The sequence below is a fragment of the Opisthocomus hoazin genome, chromosome 1 (assembly GCF_030867145.1).
Source record: "Opisthocomus hoazin isolate bOpiHoa1 chromosome 1, bOpiHoa1.hap1, whole genome shotgun sequence".
In the NCBI taxonomy this organism is placed as follows: domain Eukaryota; kingdom Metazoa; phylum Chordata; class Aves; order Opisthocomiformes; family Opisthocomidae; genus Opisthocomus; species Opisthocomus hoazin.
In genome coordinates, this window is record NC_134414.1 from 44,021,551 (window position 1) to 44,040,727 (window position 19,177).

The following is a 19,177-nucleotide window of genomic DNA, read 5'->3' on the forward strand; positions in this document are numbered from 1 at the left end:
TTTCTGCTATCTCGTCCCCGCCAACCTGCATTACCAAGAGGGGGTAGTAATCAGAAGGCCGCACCAGACCAGGGAGTTTCTTCGCAACATCCCTAACCCGGGCCCCAGGGAGGCAGCAGACTTCCCTGTGGGATGGGTCCGGTCGGCAGATCGGGCCCTCTGTTCCCCTCAGAAGGGAATCACCTATGACAATGACCCTCCTTTTTTTCTTAGTTGAGGCAGTTGTAATACGTGGGGCTGTCTGACTCGTTCTAGGCAACCCCCTGGATGGAGCCTCACCTTCACCCACATCCTCTGTGGCCAGTCCCTCACATTCCAGAGCCCCATACCTGTTGCTTAAGGGCAACTGGGCAGGTGAGGGAGGCCGGGGGGAGATTCGCTTGCCCCCCCGAGCAGGGACCCGTTTCCATTCCCCCCCATCTCTTAGGCCCCCTCTTTCTGCTCGGTGGCAAGAGGGTTGGGGGTTCTCTGCTTTCTGTGGAGCCGCCTCCTGCTGCCTCTGCCTCAGGGAGGGCAGGGAGCGGCTCCACCAGTCGATCTCCCTCTCACACTCCCGGATGCTCCTCAGCCTCTCCACTTCCTCCTTCAGCTCTGCCACCAGGCTGAGCAGGTCATTCACCTGCTCGCACCGAACACAGCCGTTGTCTCTGCTGTCCTCCGGTACGAGCGCCAGGCTCAGGCACTCCCTACAGCCAGAGACCTGGACACCCGCGTTCTTGCGTGGGGCCTCCGTCTGGGTCTCCACACTCCTTCGAGCAACACCTTTACCACGGGTGGTAACCACGGCTAGAATATCTCCTGGAAGAGCGATGCCCACTACTTGAGTTGCCAGGAGGGGCGGCTGTACCCTGCCAGTCGCCTTCCCCGCTCGCCCTGCCTGCGCGAACTGCCGCGCGAACTGCTGCGCCGCTCCCGGGCTGCTGCGCAGCCGCTGTTTGCCGGCTCTGGCCGCCCGCGCTCCCTGGGGGCTGCTCTTATCTGTGAGGGGGTTTGGCCGCTGTCACACTCGACTCCGCCCCCGCTGAGTCAGAGCTGCCGCTCGTTGGCACCTCTCGCTTTCCCGCTGGGGGGGGGGGGGGGGGGGGGCTGGTGTCTCCTCTCTCTCTCTCGGCGCTTTTTGCCGCCTCGCCGCTGCGGTTTTGCCACCGGAGAAAGGGTCCCTCGGCGCGAGCCTCTGCTCCAGAACCCTTCACCTTCAGTAGTTCGCCGAAATGCAATGCTTGACAGCATTGTTTCTTTCATGAAGTTCTTACTGACTTCATAATGTTTTTGAGGACAGTATCATAAAAGTCACAGGATGAATTAGAGAAGCAAGAACTATCCATTGCATTTTTTCTTGCTCTATCCATATTGTCATATTTTACACTAGCAACACCAAATCCTGTATTTTTCTTTTATTGTTTGCTGGTGAAAAATAGTAAAGGAATATGCCATTGTCAACATAACACTCTTCATGATCTGTGTTATACTGCAGATAGTTGTGAAAGTTCTTATGTTCCCAGAGCATGCCGCAAACACCCTCAGTTTTATTTCAGAATTGTAAAACTCTGAGGGTCTTCAGCAGAGATCCCACATTATTTCAGATTTCTGGGAGGAAAATAAAAGGAAAAAAAAAAAGGAAAAAAGGAAAAAAAATCAACCAAACTAATTCATCTTAAAATATAACTCTTAATAAAAATGTGTCATATAGGCATGTACACAAGACCAAATGCTATGTAGCATGAATGCACTCAGTCTAGGCTAGCTCATCTTCAGTACAGAGAACAGTGTAGGAAGTTCCGTCTGAACATGAGTAAGAACTTCTTCACTCTGAGGGTGACAGAGCCCTGGAAAAGGCCGCCCAGGGAGGTTGTGGAGTCTCCTTCTCTGGAGATATTTAAGACTCGCCTGGACAAGGTCCTGTGCAGCCTGCTTTAGGTGACCCTGCTTCGGCAGGGGGGTTAAACTAGATGATCCATAGACATCCCTTCCAACCCCTAACATTCTGTGATTCTGTGATTCTGTGAACAGGGTCTGGTCTTTTTTTAAGTGACAGTGTAGACGTTCATGGAGGTAAACCTTTTTCTGCTAAAGACAGGAGAACTTTGATTTGAGTGTAAACACTAAAACCTAGTTCATTTATGTTGATTAATTATTAGATCAGTTCCTGGTTGCATTTTGGATGATGTCAGCTTATTATTTTTCCAGAGAAATATGCTGCAAAATCTTGGCATGGGCAAGAGTTAGCACACCATATGTATTAAGCTAAGAATTTAATGATAGTCCAGTTAACATTCTGCTCTACCTAAAAATGTATGCAACCATTTTCCAAATTACTGCATAAAAGTCTCAATAAATACATGAAAATTGTTGCATAGGGAATAAAAGAAAAACAGGTCTTTCTCAATACTTACACCTTTTCTTTGGTGTTATCTTCACTCTTCCACTGTTCCTCTGGGTCTTATGATTAAACTTCAGCTTTCTTCAAGGAGTGATCAAGAACTAGGGCTTCACAAGGGGGAGTACGATGTTCACAATGGTGGCCTTTTCCTCCTATCTGCTGGTGGAGCATGATATTGAGGCTTTATTTCTTTTTGGCCCACTTTAAACCCTACTTTTCAGATACAATAGAGGTTTATTTTTATGTTTTCCTAATGTAGTCTATTGCCGTCTCATTGGTTGCCATTTGAAAAATGTAGAATAGCCTCCTCCACCTTCAGTAAACATAAAGAACTATTGTTCATTATCTCAAATTTACTGGAACTATTTAGTCTAAAATATTTTTCAACAGAACATTTTTAGATATTTGTAATATGAATATTACAGAATTAATTTGTATGTATTTGTGTCTGAATACGGAGTGCTGCAGGTTGCTAGTAACTTCTGTATGATATACTGAGAACATTAAGCATTTTCAGAGTTACTGATTGGCCCCTTACAAACTGAAAATTTAGAAGAAATTTTATTATAGTTTATGTAGTAGAAAGTACTGTTTCCTTCTGAAACTGTAACACAGGCACAAATATTTCATGGACTACTTGTAATGAGTCTTATGTTTCTTTAGCTACTACTTTCATTGTTAGCTGAATAGTATTTCCATATTACAGCTTTGCCTGGTTGTCTCATAAATCAGCAGTTCACCAGCTGTATCATACAGCATACATAGGTGGCAGCTGCAGCTCTCAGACTATGATCAATAGAAACTCCATCAAATCCAGTACTTTCAATTCATCTTCCTCAAAGTTTTACTCAACTCATTAACTCCAAATAATTTGCCACTAAACAATTCACGTAATTTAATAATCCACAAAAGGCTGAAAATAAAAAAGTTCCACATCACAGGAATCATAATATTCATCTGCCTTGAGCTAAAAGCATGTCAATTAACAAATGGTACACATGAATTTTAGAAACTCTCTCATTCATTATTTGCTATTGCATTTTATTTACTTATTTATTCTTGTGTTACTATAGGCCCCAAAGACTCCATGTGAAAGTTGAAGATCAAAATACTAAGCCATCCAACAGACTCAGCCTCAATAGGCTTATCCATTCAAAAATTTTGTCATAAAGGATGGATATTTAAGTTCTTGCTTGTCACCTAGGTTTCCTTAGTCATTACTCCAAGTAGAAATGGAGAACAGAGGCGAGGAGAGGAGACAAGACAGTTGTGCAGTGAAGGATTCAAATTAATATATGTGAAAGAAAATTTGTGAACATTACTTGTAAATCTATGCAGATACTGCTGAAAACTTTAAGATAGCTTTTTAATGTTATGGTCGTGAATGACTGTCAGACGGATGTCCGTGCCAGGGAAGATTGTGGAGCAGTTCATCCTGAGTGCGCTCACTGGGCATTGAAGGACAACCAGGGGATCAGTCCCAGCCAGCATGGGTTCATGAAAGGCAGGTCTTGCTTGACCAGCGGGATCTCCTTCTATGACCAGGTGACCCACCTAGTGGATGAAAGAAAGGCTGTGGATATCATCTACGTGGACTGTAGTAAGGCCTTTAACACTGTGCCCCACAGTATCGTCATGGAGAAACTAGCTGCGTATGGTTTGGATGGGTGTAGTCTCTGCTGGATAGAGAACTGGTTGAATGGCCGAGTGCAGAGAGTGGTGGTGAATGGAATTAAATCCAGCTGGCGGCCAGTCACAAGTGGTATCCCCCAGGCCTCAGTTTTGGGTCCAGTCTTGTTTAACATCCTTACCAATGATCCAGATGAGGGGACTGAGTGCTCCCTCAGGAAGTTTCAGATGACACCAAGCTGGGCAGGAGTGTTGATCTGCTGGAGGGTAGGAAGGCTCTGCAGAGGGATCTGGACAGAATGGATCCATGGGCTGTGACCAGCTGTATGCAGTTCAACAAGGCCAAATGCTGGGTCCTGCACTTTGGTCACAACAACCCCATGCAACACTACAGGCTTGAGGAGGAGTGGCTGGAAAGCTGCCCAGCGGAAAAGGAGATGGGAGTGTTGGCTGACAGCTGGCTGAACAGGAGCCAGCAGTGTTCCCAGGTGGCCAAGAAGGCCAACAGCATCCTGGCTTGTATCAGGAATAGTGTGACCAGCAGGGGCAGGGAGGTGATCATGCCCCTGTACTCAGCACTTCTGAGGCTGTACCTCGAATACTGTGTTCAGTTTTGGGCCACTCACTACAAGAAGGACATTGAGGTGCTGGACCATGTCCAAAGAAGGGCAACGAGGCTGATGAAGGGTCTAGAGAACAAGTCTTATGAGGAGTGGCTGAGGCAGCTGGGGCTGTATAGTCTGGAGAAGAGGAGGCTGAGGGGGGACCTTATTGCTGTCTACAACTACCTGCAAGGCAGTTGTAGTGAGACAGGTGTTGATCTCTTCTTGTGGGGGGATGGCAAGGCTCGACCGAATTGCTTGTTGTAGAAAATCCATTTTAAGCTTAGCACACGGTGTCCTTGACAGAACAAGGAATTTAACAAATCAACTCTGCGGTTAGCAAGAATGTGAAAAACAGAATGCAGCTGGAGAAGAATGAGGGAGTATGGGCGGAGTTGACAATTAGCTGGCTAGCCAATAATGAGCTCTAACTTTGCAATATGTAGTAGCTAATTAATCACTCTATAAATTGTGTAACCAAATTGTAATAAACGAAGCTTGCTTATCACTCACATTGAGTCGGCTGCATTCTTCCGCCGCTTCTCCAGGTTCGCGACCCTCGGGGCAGGACTTAGCCGATCGCCCCGACATTTGGCGCCCGAACAGCGACCTGGAGCAGCGGCAAGGAGCGGGGCACTGGGAGCAGCGACCAGGGGGCAGAAGCGACCGAACACTGCGCTGTGGTGTGTCGACTTAGGAGCCTGACTACGTGATTTTGCGTACGCTCGCCACCGCAAGGGCTACAGGTTAAGGGCTGCAAGGATATCGCTTCGGCAGGTATATGTTTTTAATTGTTGTTAAAGGATAAAGGCTTATTGTTAAAGGTATGGATAAGGAAGTAGCCCTAGAGTTATTACAGTGCTTTTTAGAAAAGCGGGGAGTAGAGCTTGGTTGTATTAAACAGCTAGCGGGACTAGTGGCAACCGGTAAGCTCAAGGGGTTTTTTAAGACTCCAGATTCGTTATTTGAGGAGAAGGAGTGGAGGGATTTTGGAGACGTGTTATGGGATATGGTGATTGATGATGACAAGATAGGTAAAAAGTTAATGAAGCCGTGGCAGGAGGTTATCAATTGCATTAAGAGGTATAAAGTTGAGAAAAACCTTGCGGCCGTTGTTACTCAGAAGTTGGAAATGGTAGAGCCGTCAGCCCCCCCGCCGGAGTCGGGATGTTCCTTGTTTTCTAGTGGAACCACGGCACCCCCTGGAGACAATGCCTTATTATTTAGTACAAGTAAGGTCCTGGAGCCTCCGTGCTGGGAAAAAGTGAAGGTGACGATGGAAGGGTCTAGTAACAATCAAGAGGCTGAGGAAGAAAAGGAGTTAGGGATAGGGCGGAAGGTGGAGCAGCAAGGGATGGAGCAAGGAAAGGGGGAGCAAGGGAATAAAGAAACGGGAAAGGATAGTGGGACCTGTAGGAGACCGATGGGTATTAATTGGAGGAAGGTGGCAGACGAAGCGTCTGAGGCAGGGGAATTTCTCCCCTTGGCCTTTCCGGTAGCGTTTGAAGAAGATGCGCATGGGGATTATCATGGTAATCATGCTCCGTTAGGCTGGAAATTGTTGTCACAGTTACGGAACACGGTGAATGAATCAGGTTTGCACGGCGAGCCATCTAAGCAGATGTTGAATTATATTTGGGGAGGTGCTGTGCTTTGTCCTGAGGATATTAAGGTTATTATGCGAATGATTATGACTCAGTCGCAGTTATTGTTGTGGCAGGCCCATTGGCAGCGATATTGTGAAGCGTCCGCTCAAACACCGCGGGAGCAGGGCGATCCGCTGCGAGGCGTAACAGTAGAACAACTGATGGGGGCAGGTCCTTTTGTCACTATCAGGGCACAACTGCAGATGGGGCCGCAGCGATGCTTGGAGGCTATGCGTACGGCTAGAGCTGCTCTTGAACACGTTAAAATTGCACAGCCCTCGCCGTCCTATATGGGCATTAAGCAAGGAAGGGAGGAAACTTTTGCTCGCTTTATTGATCGCCTCACTAGTGCCATAGAACAGTCAGATGTACCGGAATGGATGAGGGCAGCTTTGCTGAGGCAGTGTGTTATTCAGAATTCGAATACTCAGACTAGAAACATCATAAGTTCTTTACCCGCTGATGCCACAGTAGAGCTAATGTTGGAGAGAATGAGTAGGGTACCGGTAGGACCACAAGCTATGTTGGTCGAGGCTATGAAACAGTTAGGAAGCGATATCCTTCAAGCCCAACAACAGGCCTTCACAGCCCAACAGCAAATCCAACAGCAAGTGTTCGCCGCTCTGCAACCCCTTCGAGTTAATGCTGCGGAGGCACGACCGAAGCCGCCACGAAACTTTAAGTGTTACCGATATGGGCGAGAAGGACATATGAGACGTAATTGTCAAGCCACCAGGGTGTGGTGTGAGAGCTGCCGTACGAACAATCACAATACTGAGATATGTCTCAAGTCGGGAAACGGACGGATGAGCGCGTCGAGCCGTCGCGCCCCGACACAAGTAGCAGCTCCAGCAGTGCAGCAAGTGACTGCCAACTTATAAACGCCCACAGCGACATCAGCAGCCAGTTACAACCAGCTGCAGCCGGCAGCCTCGGAATGGATGTGGCAACGGCAGTAGCTGTCACCCTATTGGATCAAAGACCCCAACGAGTACCAAGCAATGTAAAGGGACCAGTGATTATTAATAAACAAGCATGTGAATCGTTATTACTCGGCCGCTCGTCAACAAGCCTAAAAGGTTTGACGGTCATCCCAAGACTCATTGACGCCGATTTTACTGGGACTATTAGCATCCTTATTCAGACATCGTTTCCGCCAATACATATTCCAAAAGGCAGCAAAATTGCTCAGTTGATACCGCTGCCGCACCTGACTGCGGGTATTTCCCCGAGAATCACCACCCCCCGGGAGGACCGAGGATTTGGCTCAACGGGAGCCGGAGTATTTCTGACCATGTCTATGAACCATCGACCGACTACGATGGCTACGCTAGAGGCCCGGGGTCAACAGATCCACCTCTCGCTGCTGTTGGATACAGGTGCTGACTTAACTATTATAGAAGAAGGGGTCTGGCCTAAAACATGGCCTACGAAACCAATGGAGCGAGGAGTTGAAGGAGTGGGAGGATACACTCCGGTACAACGGAGCGTGGACCGTATTTTGATAATCATAGACAACAGACATGCGACCGTGCCAGTCACTGTCATGCCCCTCCCGACTGGAGTGAATGGTCTAATTGGAAGAGATGTTCTTGACCAATTGGGGGTGGTGCTAACCACCGAGAAGGTTTTTCAGTAACGGTCACTGCAACCTGGGCTTTCCCGATCCCATTGCAGTGGATAACGAACGAACCAGTGTGGGTCGAGCAGTGGCCGTTAAAGCAGGAAAGCCTCGCCGCCGCTCATCAAATAGTGCAAGAACAACTAGACCAAAAACATCTGCGGTTATCGACAAGCCCTTGGAATACCCCAATTTTTGTGATCAAGAAAAAATCTGGAAAATTTAGGCTAGTACATGACTTAAGGGCAGTTAACACTCAAATGCAATCGATGGGAGCGCTGCAGCCAGGACTACCTAACCCCACTATGTTACCAGAGCATTGGAGACTGTTGATAGTGGACTTAAAAGATTGCTTTTTTACTATTGCATTACACGAGCAAGATATGCAACGCTTCGCGTTTACTTTGCCCTCTGTTAACAAAGAGGCGCCAGCACAGCGTTTTGAATGGACAGTATTACCACAAGGGATGAAGAATAGTCCCACGCTGTGCCAGTTGTATGTGGACAATGCACTACAACCCTTAAGGAAATTATGGCCACACACGTTAATTTATCATTATATGGATGATATCCTGCTCGCGCAGGAGTCGGAGTTCAGCGCCGAACAAGTTCAGCTATTACATACGACACTGAGAGAGAATGGCTTAATAATAGCTGTTGAAAAAATTCAAACGAAAGCGCCATGGCTATATCTAGGCTGGAAGATTGCTGACTCTCAGATTCAACCACAAAAACTACAACTCAACACGTCAATCAACACGCTACATGATGCCCAAAGGCTGATGGGAGACATCCAATGGATCCGTCCTGTCGTCGGAATATCCAACGCACAGTTGGACAGCCTTCGACCGTTACTACGTGGGACAGACCCAACCACACCGGTGCAACTTACGTCGGAACAGCAGCGTATCCTCTCTCAAATTGCTGACCAGATTGCCTCACGTTTTGTCCACCGCCGTGACCCCGACCTCCCTATTGACTTTTGTGTATTTTTAACAAATTCTCACCTGTTAGGAGCCCTATCGCAATTCAAAAAGAAAAAGGGGGAGGTGGGGGGAGAAGGCAAGGGCGTGAAAGAGGAAATACGGGTGTTAGAATGGGTTTTTCCTAGACTTCAGCCAAGAAAATCAATACAGACTAGGGTAGAATCATTAGCGGAGTTGATTAAGAAAGGGCGAAAACGTATATGGCAGGTCACAGGGCAAGAGGTGAAAACAATATACCTTCCCCTGCACAAGGAAACCATTGACTGGTATTTGGCAAATAGCTCAGAATTTTGTGAGGCATTATTGACCACAGGCCTGGAAATTGTAATAGCACCCCTAAAATCACCGTTGGTACAATGGATCGGCCATAACGAATGGATTCAACAGCCACTGTACAGCGAAATCCTCTTGAAAGAGGCTCAAACAGTATTCACCGATGCGGGAAAAAGGTCAAAAAGGGCGGCAGTCACATGGTTTGTCAACAATGAGTGGCACCACCACTTGTTGGAGGCAGCCAGTGGCGATTCGCTACAAACCTTAGAACTCGCTGCGGTGGTGTGGGCCCTGGGGAAGTGGCTAGAAAACCGACTTAATATTGTGACTGACTCCCTGTATGTGGCCGGGGTGCTGCAAAGAATTGAGGATGCACAGATTAAAGAAGTTAGAAATACCAGGCTTGGGCAGCTATTTCGCCAGCTATATACACTGGTACGAGGGAGAAGGGTTCCTTATGCGGTTATACACATACGGAGCCATATGTGGGACATTGGCCTTGGGGAAGGGAATCAAAAGGCAGATCAGCTGGTTATGGCTACCGCTCCGGTTAGCGAGTTCGTGAAGGCTAGGGAATCACACAATGCCTTCCACCAAAATGCTAGAGGCCTTCAAAAGCAATTTCGTATCACAACAGAAGAAGCAAGAGGTATCGTGAGAACATGCCCACAGTGTAGTCATCATGGTCCTGGCTTAGGGATAGGGGTCAACCCACGAGGTCTCGGCCCGAATGAAATATGGCAAATGGACATGACGCATGTCCCGTCGTTTGGTCAACAGAAATATTTACATGTCACCATTGATACCTTCAGTCACTTTGTCTGGGCCACTGCACAAAGGGGAGAGAAAGCCATCCATGTAGCCAGGCACCTCACTAGTTGTTTTGCCGTTATGGGTTTACCAAAACAGATAAAGACAGATAACGGCCCGGCATATAAAAGTGAAAAGATTAGAAAGTTTGTTCAGCAATGGGGCATTCAGCACGTCACAGGAATTCCGCATTCACCTACCGGTCAGGCCATCGTAGAGCGGATGAATCAAACCTTAAAGGATTATTTAAACAAATTTGGAGATGTATCAGATATTAGTGAGAGGGTTAACAAAACGCTGTTTGTGCTTAATTATTTGTGTATATTTGAGGGACACCAGGAACCCCCTGTGAGAATACACGCCGGAACGGCTCCCCAAGAGTCACCCAAGATGCGGGTAATGTATAGAGACCCAGACTCTGGACAATGGTTAGGCCCTGCTGCCGTACAGTATATAGGTAGAGGTTATATGTGTGTCATTACTCCTGTAGGCCCGAAGTGGGTACCTGCCAGATGGACTCGGCCGGTGTGTCAATTGGATGAGGAGAAGAACTGAAGATTGAGAACTGGATCAACAGCGAATTACCAACGGGAACATGGGTTCATGGATGACTGGTTAGAAAGGTTATTTGGGAATATTCCTATATGGCTGAAGGGGTTAATCAAGGAAGGTTTGCGCTTGCTATTATATATCATAATTTTAATGTTAGGAGTAGGGATAGCAATTAGTTGTGTAAAGAAGACAATGCATGCAGTAGTTGGTCAAGTCTGGCTTGCCCAAAAAGAAAAAGGGGGAAGTGTGGGGGGATGGCAAGGCTCGACCGAATTGCTTGTTGTAGAAAATCCATTTTAAGCTTAGCACACGGTGTCCTTGACAGAACAAGGAATTTAACAAATCAACTCTGCGGTTAGCAAGAATGTGAAAAACAGAATGCAGCTGGAGAAGAATGAGGGAGTATGGGCGGAGTTGACAATTAGCTGGCTAGCCAATAATGAGCTCTAACTTTGCAATATGTAGTAGCTAATTAATCACTCTATAAATTGTGTAACCAAATTGTAATAAACGAAGCTTGCTTATCACTCACATTGAGTCGGCTGCATTCTTCCGCCGCTTCTCCAGGTTCACGACCCTCGGGGCAGGACTTAGCCGATCGCCCCGACATCTTCTCCCAACTAATTAGCTATAGGACGAGAGACAATGGCCTCAAGTTGCATCAGGGGAGGTTTAGATTAGGTACTGGGAAAAAATTGTTTACTGAAAGAGAGGTCAGGCATTGGAACAGGCTGCCCAGGGAGGTGGTTGAGTCCCCATTCTGGAGGTGTTGAAAAAACGTGTAGGGATGGCACTTCAGGACGTGGTTTAGTAGGCATGATAGTGTTGGGTGGCTGGTTGGACTCGATGATCTTTGAGGTCTTTTCCAGTCTTAGTTATTCTGTGATTCTATGGTTCTATAAATACATTACAGAGAAAAAAAGAGTTCTAGTAACCAAACTGTTAACTAGAAGTTTTGTGAGTACAGTTTCAGGTGCTTATACTGGTATTATCTCTTCTGCTACCAACATCTAAAGCTAATCACTATGTTTTAGTCATCTAACTCTGCTTCACAGATAAAAGAAAGAAGTATAAAACTTTTTGCAAGGTCTTTCAAGAGACATTAAATTAGTGTATTTCACTAGGTTATTGTCACTAGGTTTTAATGGACTCTTGTTTATATGCAACTGTTATAGAAGACAGGACAGGGTACTTTGGCATTCGATATTGTACTTAATGCTTGATTTGTACTGCTTTAGATTCATGTTCAGAATTATTCCATTTTTCTGGTATTTCCTGTCCCAGATTTAAATATATATTTCAGAGTTAAGTGAAGCACATTTTAAAATGAGATACCATTTACCCAGAGATGTTGCAGTCTATATTGAAAAAATAATTTGGCAATTTAAAAATCCAGTGTGTCACAGACATCATAAAACTTGGTCTACTAAAATTTCTTTGAGAGGTGGTCTAACATAATAGCCCATTGCAAGATCAACTAATAATTTTGGGGGGGGGGGGTTATATGAAAAGGATAATGAATTATTTTCTTGTTTAGCTGTTTATTTTCAAACCCTTGAATATATTTTTTGATAATATTGCCAAAGTTTGCTTCTTCAGCTCTAGTAGGTGCCATAAAATAAGGGAAAGCATCAAGCAGTTTTGTTCTTGATTACATTGTGGATTGCAGCATTCACACACTTTGGATGATAAAGTTCAAGAAATATAGATATGCCAGGTAAAAGCATTTTTTTTTTTTCCTATTTTACCTCATCTAGTATTTAAAAATGAGAAGAGGGTGACTATATACGGGCTCTTTTTTCTCTAAATTACTTTTATTAGAAGTGTAGATTGCATAAGTCTGGATCTAAAAGGGCCTGCCTTTAGTTGAGAGGGCCTTGTATCTCTATCCTAGCCTAGTGTTAGTTTATTTTTCAGTCACTGAGCAAAAGGACTGTCAGGGATAAAGATATAATTTTCTCAGTATCCGCCTACCAAATCTACAGCAATTTAAATATGAAACTAAGCAAGGGAGATCCTGACTTACTTGAGAGGTGGAACACCTTCCAGAATTGTATAGAATTTGTTTTATTACATCTGTCTTTCTCTGCTTTGTACAGCATTCAGGCAGAGATCAGTACAGGAAAGACTGAATCTGGGCTTGCATTAGTAGATGTCTCCCAGAGTAAAAATGTGTACAGTGATGATCCAAAAATGAAAAGGCAAACGTGAGCCCAGGGAACTACAGATTCTAGTCCTGCATTTGCAATTCCTTATTTATGAAATCTGAATTACAATTACAGTGCTTATATGCATAAATTTGCATATAGCATACTAATCTACAAACCAAAATAGTGACACTATATTTTAGCATTATTTATTGCTTCTATTTTCCTCCTGCTTTAGACATAAATAGAACAGAAATTATCCCATCTGACTCAACTGACTGATTACAAACATCACATAATAAGTTTAGCTGGATGAGTGGTGGATCACAGTCTATGGATGTGATATATTTTGATATACAGGAACATTCTTTCCAGGCTAAAAAGGTACTCGGGCAGAGTACTGTTGCTTCATTGGGTCAAAGAGAAGAAAAAGGAGTACCATAGCTATGTACTGAGAGTCATCTCTGCTAATTTTGCGTGAGCATTTCCTTGTTTCCCTAAGCAGCTTCTGCCTTTGATAACTTCTGTGATTCTGTGTGAGGTGGGTCATTCCCTCCATGTGTTGTATTCAGATACTAGATAGGCTAATAGATAAAATCAAGGCTGATTTTAGTGTTAGATGTTTAAGTAACAGGCACTGCAATGCTGTGACACTGAAGTACTTTCTGTATGAAGATGTTAGATACTTAGCAGTAACTCGGTAAAAGAGTAAAACAGTCAGACAGAAATACAAATAAATTATGCCTAGAGTTAGTTAGTCTAAATCAGGAATTCTTACTCATACATGTTTAAACTGCTTGTCCAATATCTGAGAATAGTCCTTAAAGAACATAATCTGATGAGCATAAGGGTTTACTGAAGAATTACTAAAAAATACTGCTTGTCTCTCAGTTATTATAATTAAATTATATAACACTGGAAATATTCTAGCAAATTAAATTCACAAATTTTATTTATGGCATTCATACATAAAATAAGATTTATGTAATTCCCTATGATAAATACCAGTATTATTACTAGTAACAGTAATAATGAGTATTACAGATAATGTTAGTTAAATTAATAATACAACTGAGTATTATGTAAAATTTATAATTATTTAAAAAGATTATTTAAGTGAATCTTCAAGCTCCTCCTTCCAACATGTAGCATGTGTTTCTACTTATTTTAAAGGAAAATATTCTAAGACACAAAATTTTTCTTATACTATTCTCTGCTTCACTCTGTGGAAAAAATTGACTAGAGAAATCTGCTTTTCCAGAGAGTGGAATAATGGCTTTCTCCTTCCCTTCTTCATAAAGGGATGACTTATCTTACAGTCAAAATTCATATTCTTCTCAAAAGCAACGTATTTTCTTAAATATTACACAGAATTGACATAGTTAGCCAGATAGTTACTAGGTTGATTGGGAAAAAAGTCACTTGGCTCCTAGCAGATGACTCTCCTTCTCTACTTGTCTAAATTGCCAGAGATATGGAAGCATTAGTGGATCTCTAACTCATAGACGTGGGTGAAAAATGCTTATTTTGCTCTGCTGGAAAACTATTTATCATGAACATCATTTTTATATGCTGATAATGTCAAAGCAGAATCCCTGGGGTGACAGAAGCTGTGCTCTAGTGACAGCTGTGCAACAAGAAGTAATTGAACATATTTAAAAATCCACCCCATGTACTGAACAGATTTAAATGTCTGCTTTGTTTAAGGTCCACTGAGTTGTGAAATGGTTGCTTCATTCACACAGATGTTAATATCTCCAGGCTCTTCTTTTTTGTTCCTCATTTACATATTTGCAGTAAGTTTTCTGCTCATGAAGTCAGACATAGGTACTTGTCACTGCTCTCTGTTAGAATAATGCATGTTCCAGACAAAATATGAGAAACTGCGACTGCACCTCATTAAGATTTAAGGAGAAAAATAATAATAAGAAAGATACCAATAGGTGTTCACTCACCAGTGCTTCATTAGTTTCTTTACTGTTTAAATACCTGGGTCTGATGCACATAAAATACTTTAGTAAAACAATGTAGTTTTGAATCAGTTTAAGTTACTTTCTTTGTCTCTTCATCTATGAACACATTCGGCAGTAATGATCCAACAAGATAGTGGCATTTTATATGGTTATTAAATGCTATACTTGGTCATTCCATTAAAAAAATTGAAGTTTCATTGAGTTTTATCCATTTTTTGAGAATCATAATATGATTCTGAATACTCCAGAAAACTTATTTCAGTGAGTAAAATGTACAAATAAACTAATTAGTAAATAAGAAAATAAAACAAATGTACTTGTTGACAGGGTAAGCTGCAGGCATTAAATTCTGATACCAGTGACCATTCATTTCCGATGTAAATTCTTTATCATGAAGCGAAAATGCTGCATGTTTACAGAGAAAAAGAATGATTTGCCTTTACAAGGCATAACAGAAAAACAAAGTCACATCATGATAACCTTGTCATGTGTTATTTAATATAATTTTGGAAATGTCAAAAAACTCCATGCATATTACAGTTTTAACAATAATTCAACAGCTAAAACCAAAATTTGTTTTTCAGGAGGCTGTGATTTTTCTGTATAGACAGACTAATCACCATTATTGTATAGGTTCTTCCTTTCAATTTTTCAAAATTCTTAATATTATAATACTCTTTAATCTAAAATTATTATACTTGCAACTTACAAGGTCTCAGCAAATTTATATTTTTTTTGTCAGGTTACCAGTAGACTAGAATATGTTATCTTCCTGTGTGGTGAGTTGCCCCTGGCGAGCTTCCAGTCAGCTGATCTCTCACGCCTGTACCTTAACGCGCCAGTGGAAGAAAATGAGAAGTAGAAGCTTGTAGGTTGAGATAAAGACAGGGACGCCAGTTACCAGTTACCATCGCAGAAAAAATGGACTTGACTTGAGGAAAATTAATTCAATTTATTGTCTCATAAAATGTATTTGGATAGAGAGAAACAAAGACAAGTACTAAAATGTCTTAACACACCCCCTCCCTCCACCTCCTTTTTCCCCAGGCTCAATATCACTCCTTCTTTCCAGAGTCCTCTACCTCCTCCTCATCTCTGAGAGGTGCAGCTGTCATGGGGAATGGGGGTTTGTGGTCAGTCCAGAAGAGTTTTTTTCTGCCACTCCTTCCTCTTCACACTTTTCCCCTGCTCCATTGTGAGTCCTTCCCACAGGCTACTGTCCTTCAGTAAATATCCATCTCTTCTGGTGTGAGTCCTCCATGGTCCTCCTCACACAGGCAACCCCTGCAGCACCTCACTGCCAACACATTGTTACCTGTGCCCAACACATCCTGCAAACTAATTTACCTGTGCCCAACACATCCTGCTGTATTACTTATCCCAAAATGATTTTTCTCAGGGCATTTACTTTAAAATTTATTCCACCTGCAATCGAAAATATATGAAGTAGTAAAAACCTCATGTTTTGCTACTTACAGATGAAGACTGAGACAACATCCCACTAGGTTAAAAGCATTTTTGCCTCCAGTGAAAAGTTAGGGCACTGGCTATAATGAAATGGATAATAATTGCCAGTTACCTGGTGATAGCTTAGAGGGCTTTCTGTTAAAAAACACATTTTATTAACCTGAGAGAATTGTATTTGTTGAAGTTATTTTGCTCACAGCATGGATGACAGCTGTGCCCAGCTTTCTAAGGGTGAGGGAATCACCACAACTTGCAGTACTGAAAGTTCTGAAATATTGGACATTCTAGGAGGATTTTGGGGGTTTTGTTTGGGTTGGGTTGGGTGTTTCTTGTTTTGTGTTTTAGTGGGGAGGCTTGGGATATCTGAATCTGAGAGGGAATCTGAACTAATTTATGTTTTCTCTTCATTCTAAAATATTACAGGCAATTACTATAAAAAACAGACCAGCAGATCACATGAGAAGTCCAGTGCTACTTTTGCCTGAGAGTTTACAAAACAGAGCGAGTAACACTTAGTAACATGTATATATGGGGATTATGTAAACTACTATGGTGCCAGCTAGCACTGAACAAGTTATTGGGAACTGCTAAAGGGAATACAATTAGCAAAAACACCTAATGGCACCACAGCTAGCATGATCACAATGTGTACATTTAGCAGGAGTGGCTACTAGCAAAAAAAGTATTATAATCAACAGTAGCAGTAATTAATGTGAAACCTCACTATCCAAATTGAGTCCAACAGAGAGAGGCTGAAGAAACCTGAAAAATCAGCACTGTTGTAAGAAACAAAAATCTGTAGGATCAGACGAAGTGGTAGATACAGGTGGTTTTATCAGTCACTCAGCTAGAGGTTAAGGAAGTGAACTCTGATTACAACCAGTGTACATTATGAGATGAAAGTCTGTTTTTTGAAAAATATTAATGATATTGTTGAATTGAGTTCAGCTCCATATTAAGGCACCAGAATTGAAGTGTCTACTTATAGGTGTCTAAGCAGAAGCTAAGACCCTCTGAATGCTCTAAAATCATGAAAAGTAAAGGCTTTGACTGAGTTATCTAAACAGGTGTTGACTCTTAAACAGTCATTTAGCAGTCTTTGAGATGCCTTAAAACCTTTCACTAACCATCTTGCTGCTGCTGTTTAGGTTCCGAGTATCCTCTGTCCTATTTACCTGCCTCATGTGGCTGTCTCCAGTGTCCCAGAGCATTTCAGGTGGTGTTACTTACCTATGTTTCTCTCCCAGTTGATACATTCTGTGAAGGCACTGAGGGAGGATGAATTTAACTCATCCTGAAGCAGACCTCTAATGTCTCAGACCTGAGAATGAAGCTGGCAGATATGACACATAATCCACACACTTTCATGTACTTTCATGTACTTTCGTGTACATTTCTATCATGTACTTTCATATACTTTCATGTACTAGATGCGTGTATCTAGATGCCGTCTGGGTTATCCTGTGGTATCTCAAATGACACAAAATGTCTGGTTTAACTTAAGATCAAATTAAATCTTATGTCCATTCACTATGAGAATTAAGACATGTAGCTGACAGACAGAACCTTCATATAGGTATCTAGATTTAGGTGACTCACTATCAAATGTACCCCTATTCAATGGGCTAGATTCATTTGCTTTGCTGAAGTTGCCTAACGCCTTTTCAAACATCAAAGATTATGTAGCCTAGCAACCAACTGACACTCCAGATAGGGCATGGGTCTCCTGCAAATCCCCCATGTTATAGCAGCCTCCCCCCATACAGAAATGTTGAATACCTGTGACATGTAAACAGCACTAAGCTTTTATGTTCTCATGCTTAGTTAAGTCAATCAATCAAGCCTATAATTTTTTTTATCTTGTATTTTTCTTTCTTTATATTAATTGTGTATTTGTGTATCTTAATTTAGTTATTTTCACAGTTTTCCAGTCAGAGATGTGGAATAACATTTTGTTATGTATTATTAAGAAAGAGCTCTTAAATTTTAGTCAAGGTCCACCACTGTTAAAAACTGCAGCAGTTACAACGGAGAGTATAGAGAAAGAAGCAACTTATACATTAAAATTATTAGTGATTATGAATGATATGAGCTTTATATTAACATTTTATGATGTAAAAATAAAAGCAGAAAAAAGTAATGAAGAATTATTCTTCATTTAATTTCCTTCAAAGTGAAATGGAAGCAAGGAAGACTTGAAGAGAATAGGGGATGTCAGAAGAATGCACAGCCTAGTCCAGAAAAAAGAATAAAAATAGATCAGCTTCTTTAAGCCAGAAAATACTGCCTGTTAACTCTGTATAGTCCTGGACCCTTAGGAGTTTTGTGGTTTTCCCTCTGATTAATGAAATTGTCCCTTCTTATCTTCTACTCAGGTGCACTGGAGGACATTCCATCTCCCATCTAGTCAGCGACATTTACTTGGCTACAACATTCTGACTCCCTCATGTTTTATACCCTTCTTGCCAATGTGATCTAAAAGCCTTAGTCACAGACTTATTATCCTAGCTGTCTTCGATTAGGTTTAAATTTTCCTGGACTGATTTATGACTTGGATATATATGAAACACTTGAAGATGAAAGATGTTTTGTGTTTCTGTTCTCCACTACCACCAGTGCTTTATTATTAGAGTTGTGGATGTTTTTTCCACTGGATTGTGCTTTTTTTTCGAAATTTCATTATAGTCTGTGATTTTATATGTCTTTTCTGATGATACTTTTCCTGTAAGATCAACTTTATAGAATGGTGTACAGGGGCAGCCTCAGTGTAGTATTATTTGGTATTATGAACGTTTCTTAACCAATTTGGATTTACTTCTTTACTTTGACTTTTTAAGGGCCAATCACAATTTATCATATTGATTCATTACTCTCATCCTTTACTGACTTTCCATAATGGCACCCACGTCATCCAATATATTTTTCTGATTGTTTGAGTTCACATCACTTTAAACTGCTAACACATTTTTTCTGCTAGAAAGCCTGTGAAACCACTAGAGAGTACGGGCTTCTTAAAGAACTGCAAGAAATAAAGTTGCAGCAAAGTTTCTTGCTTCAGTTAAGCTATTGACAGAGTTTAAAATAAAACCAT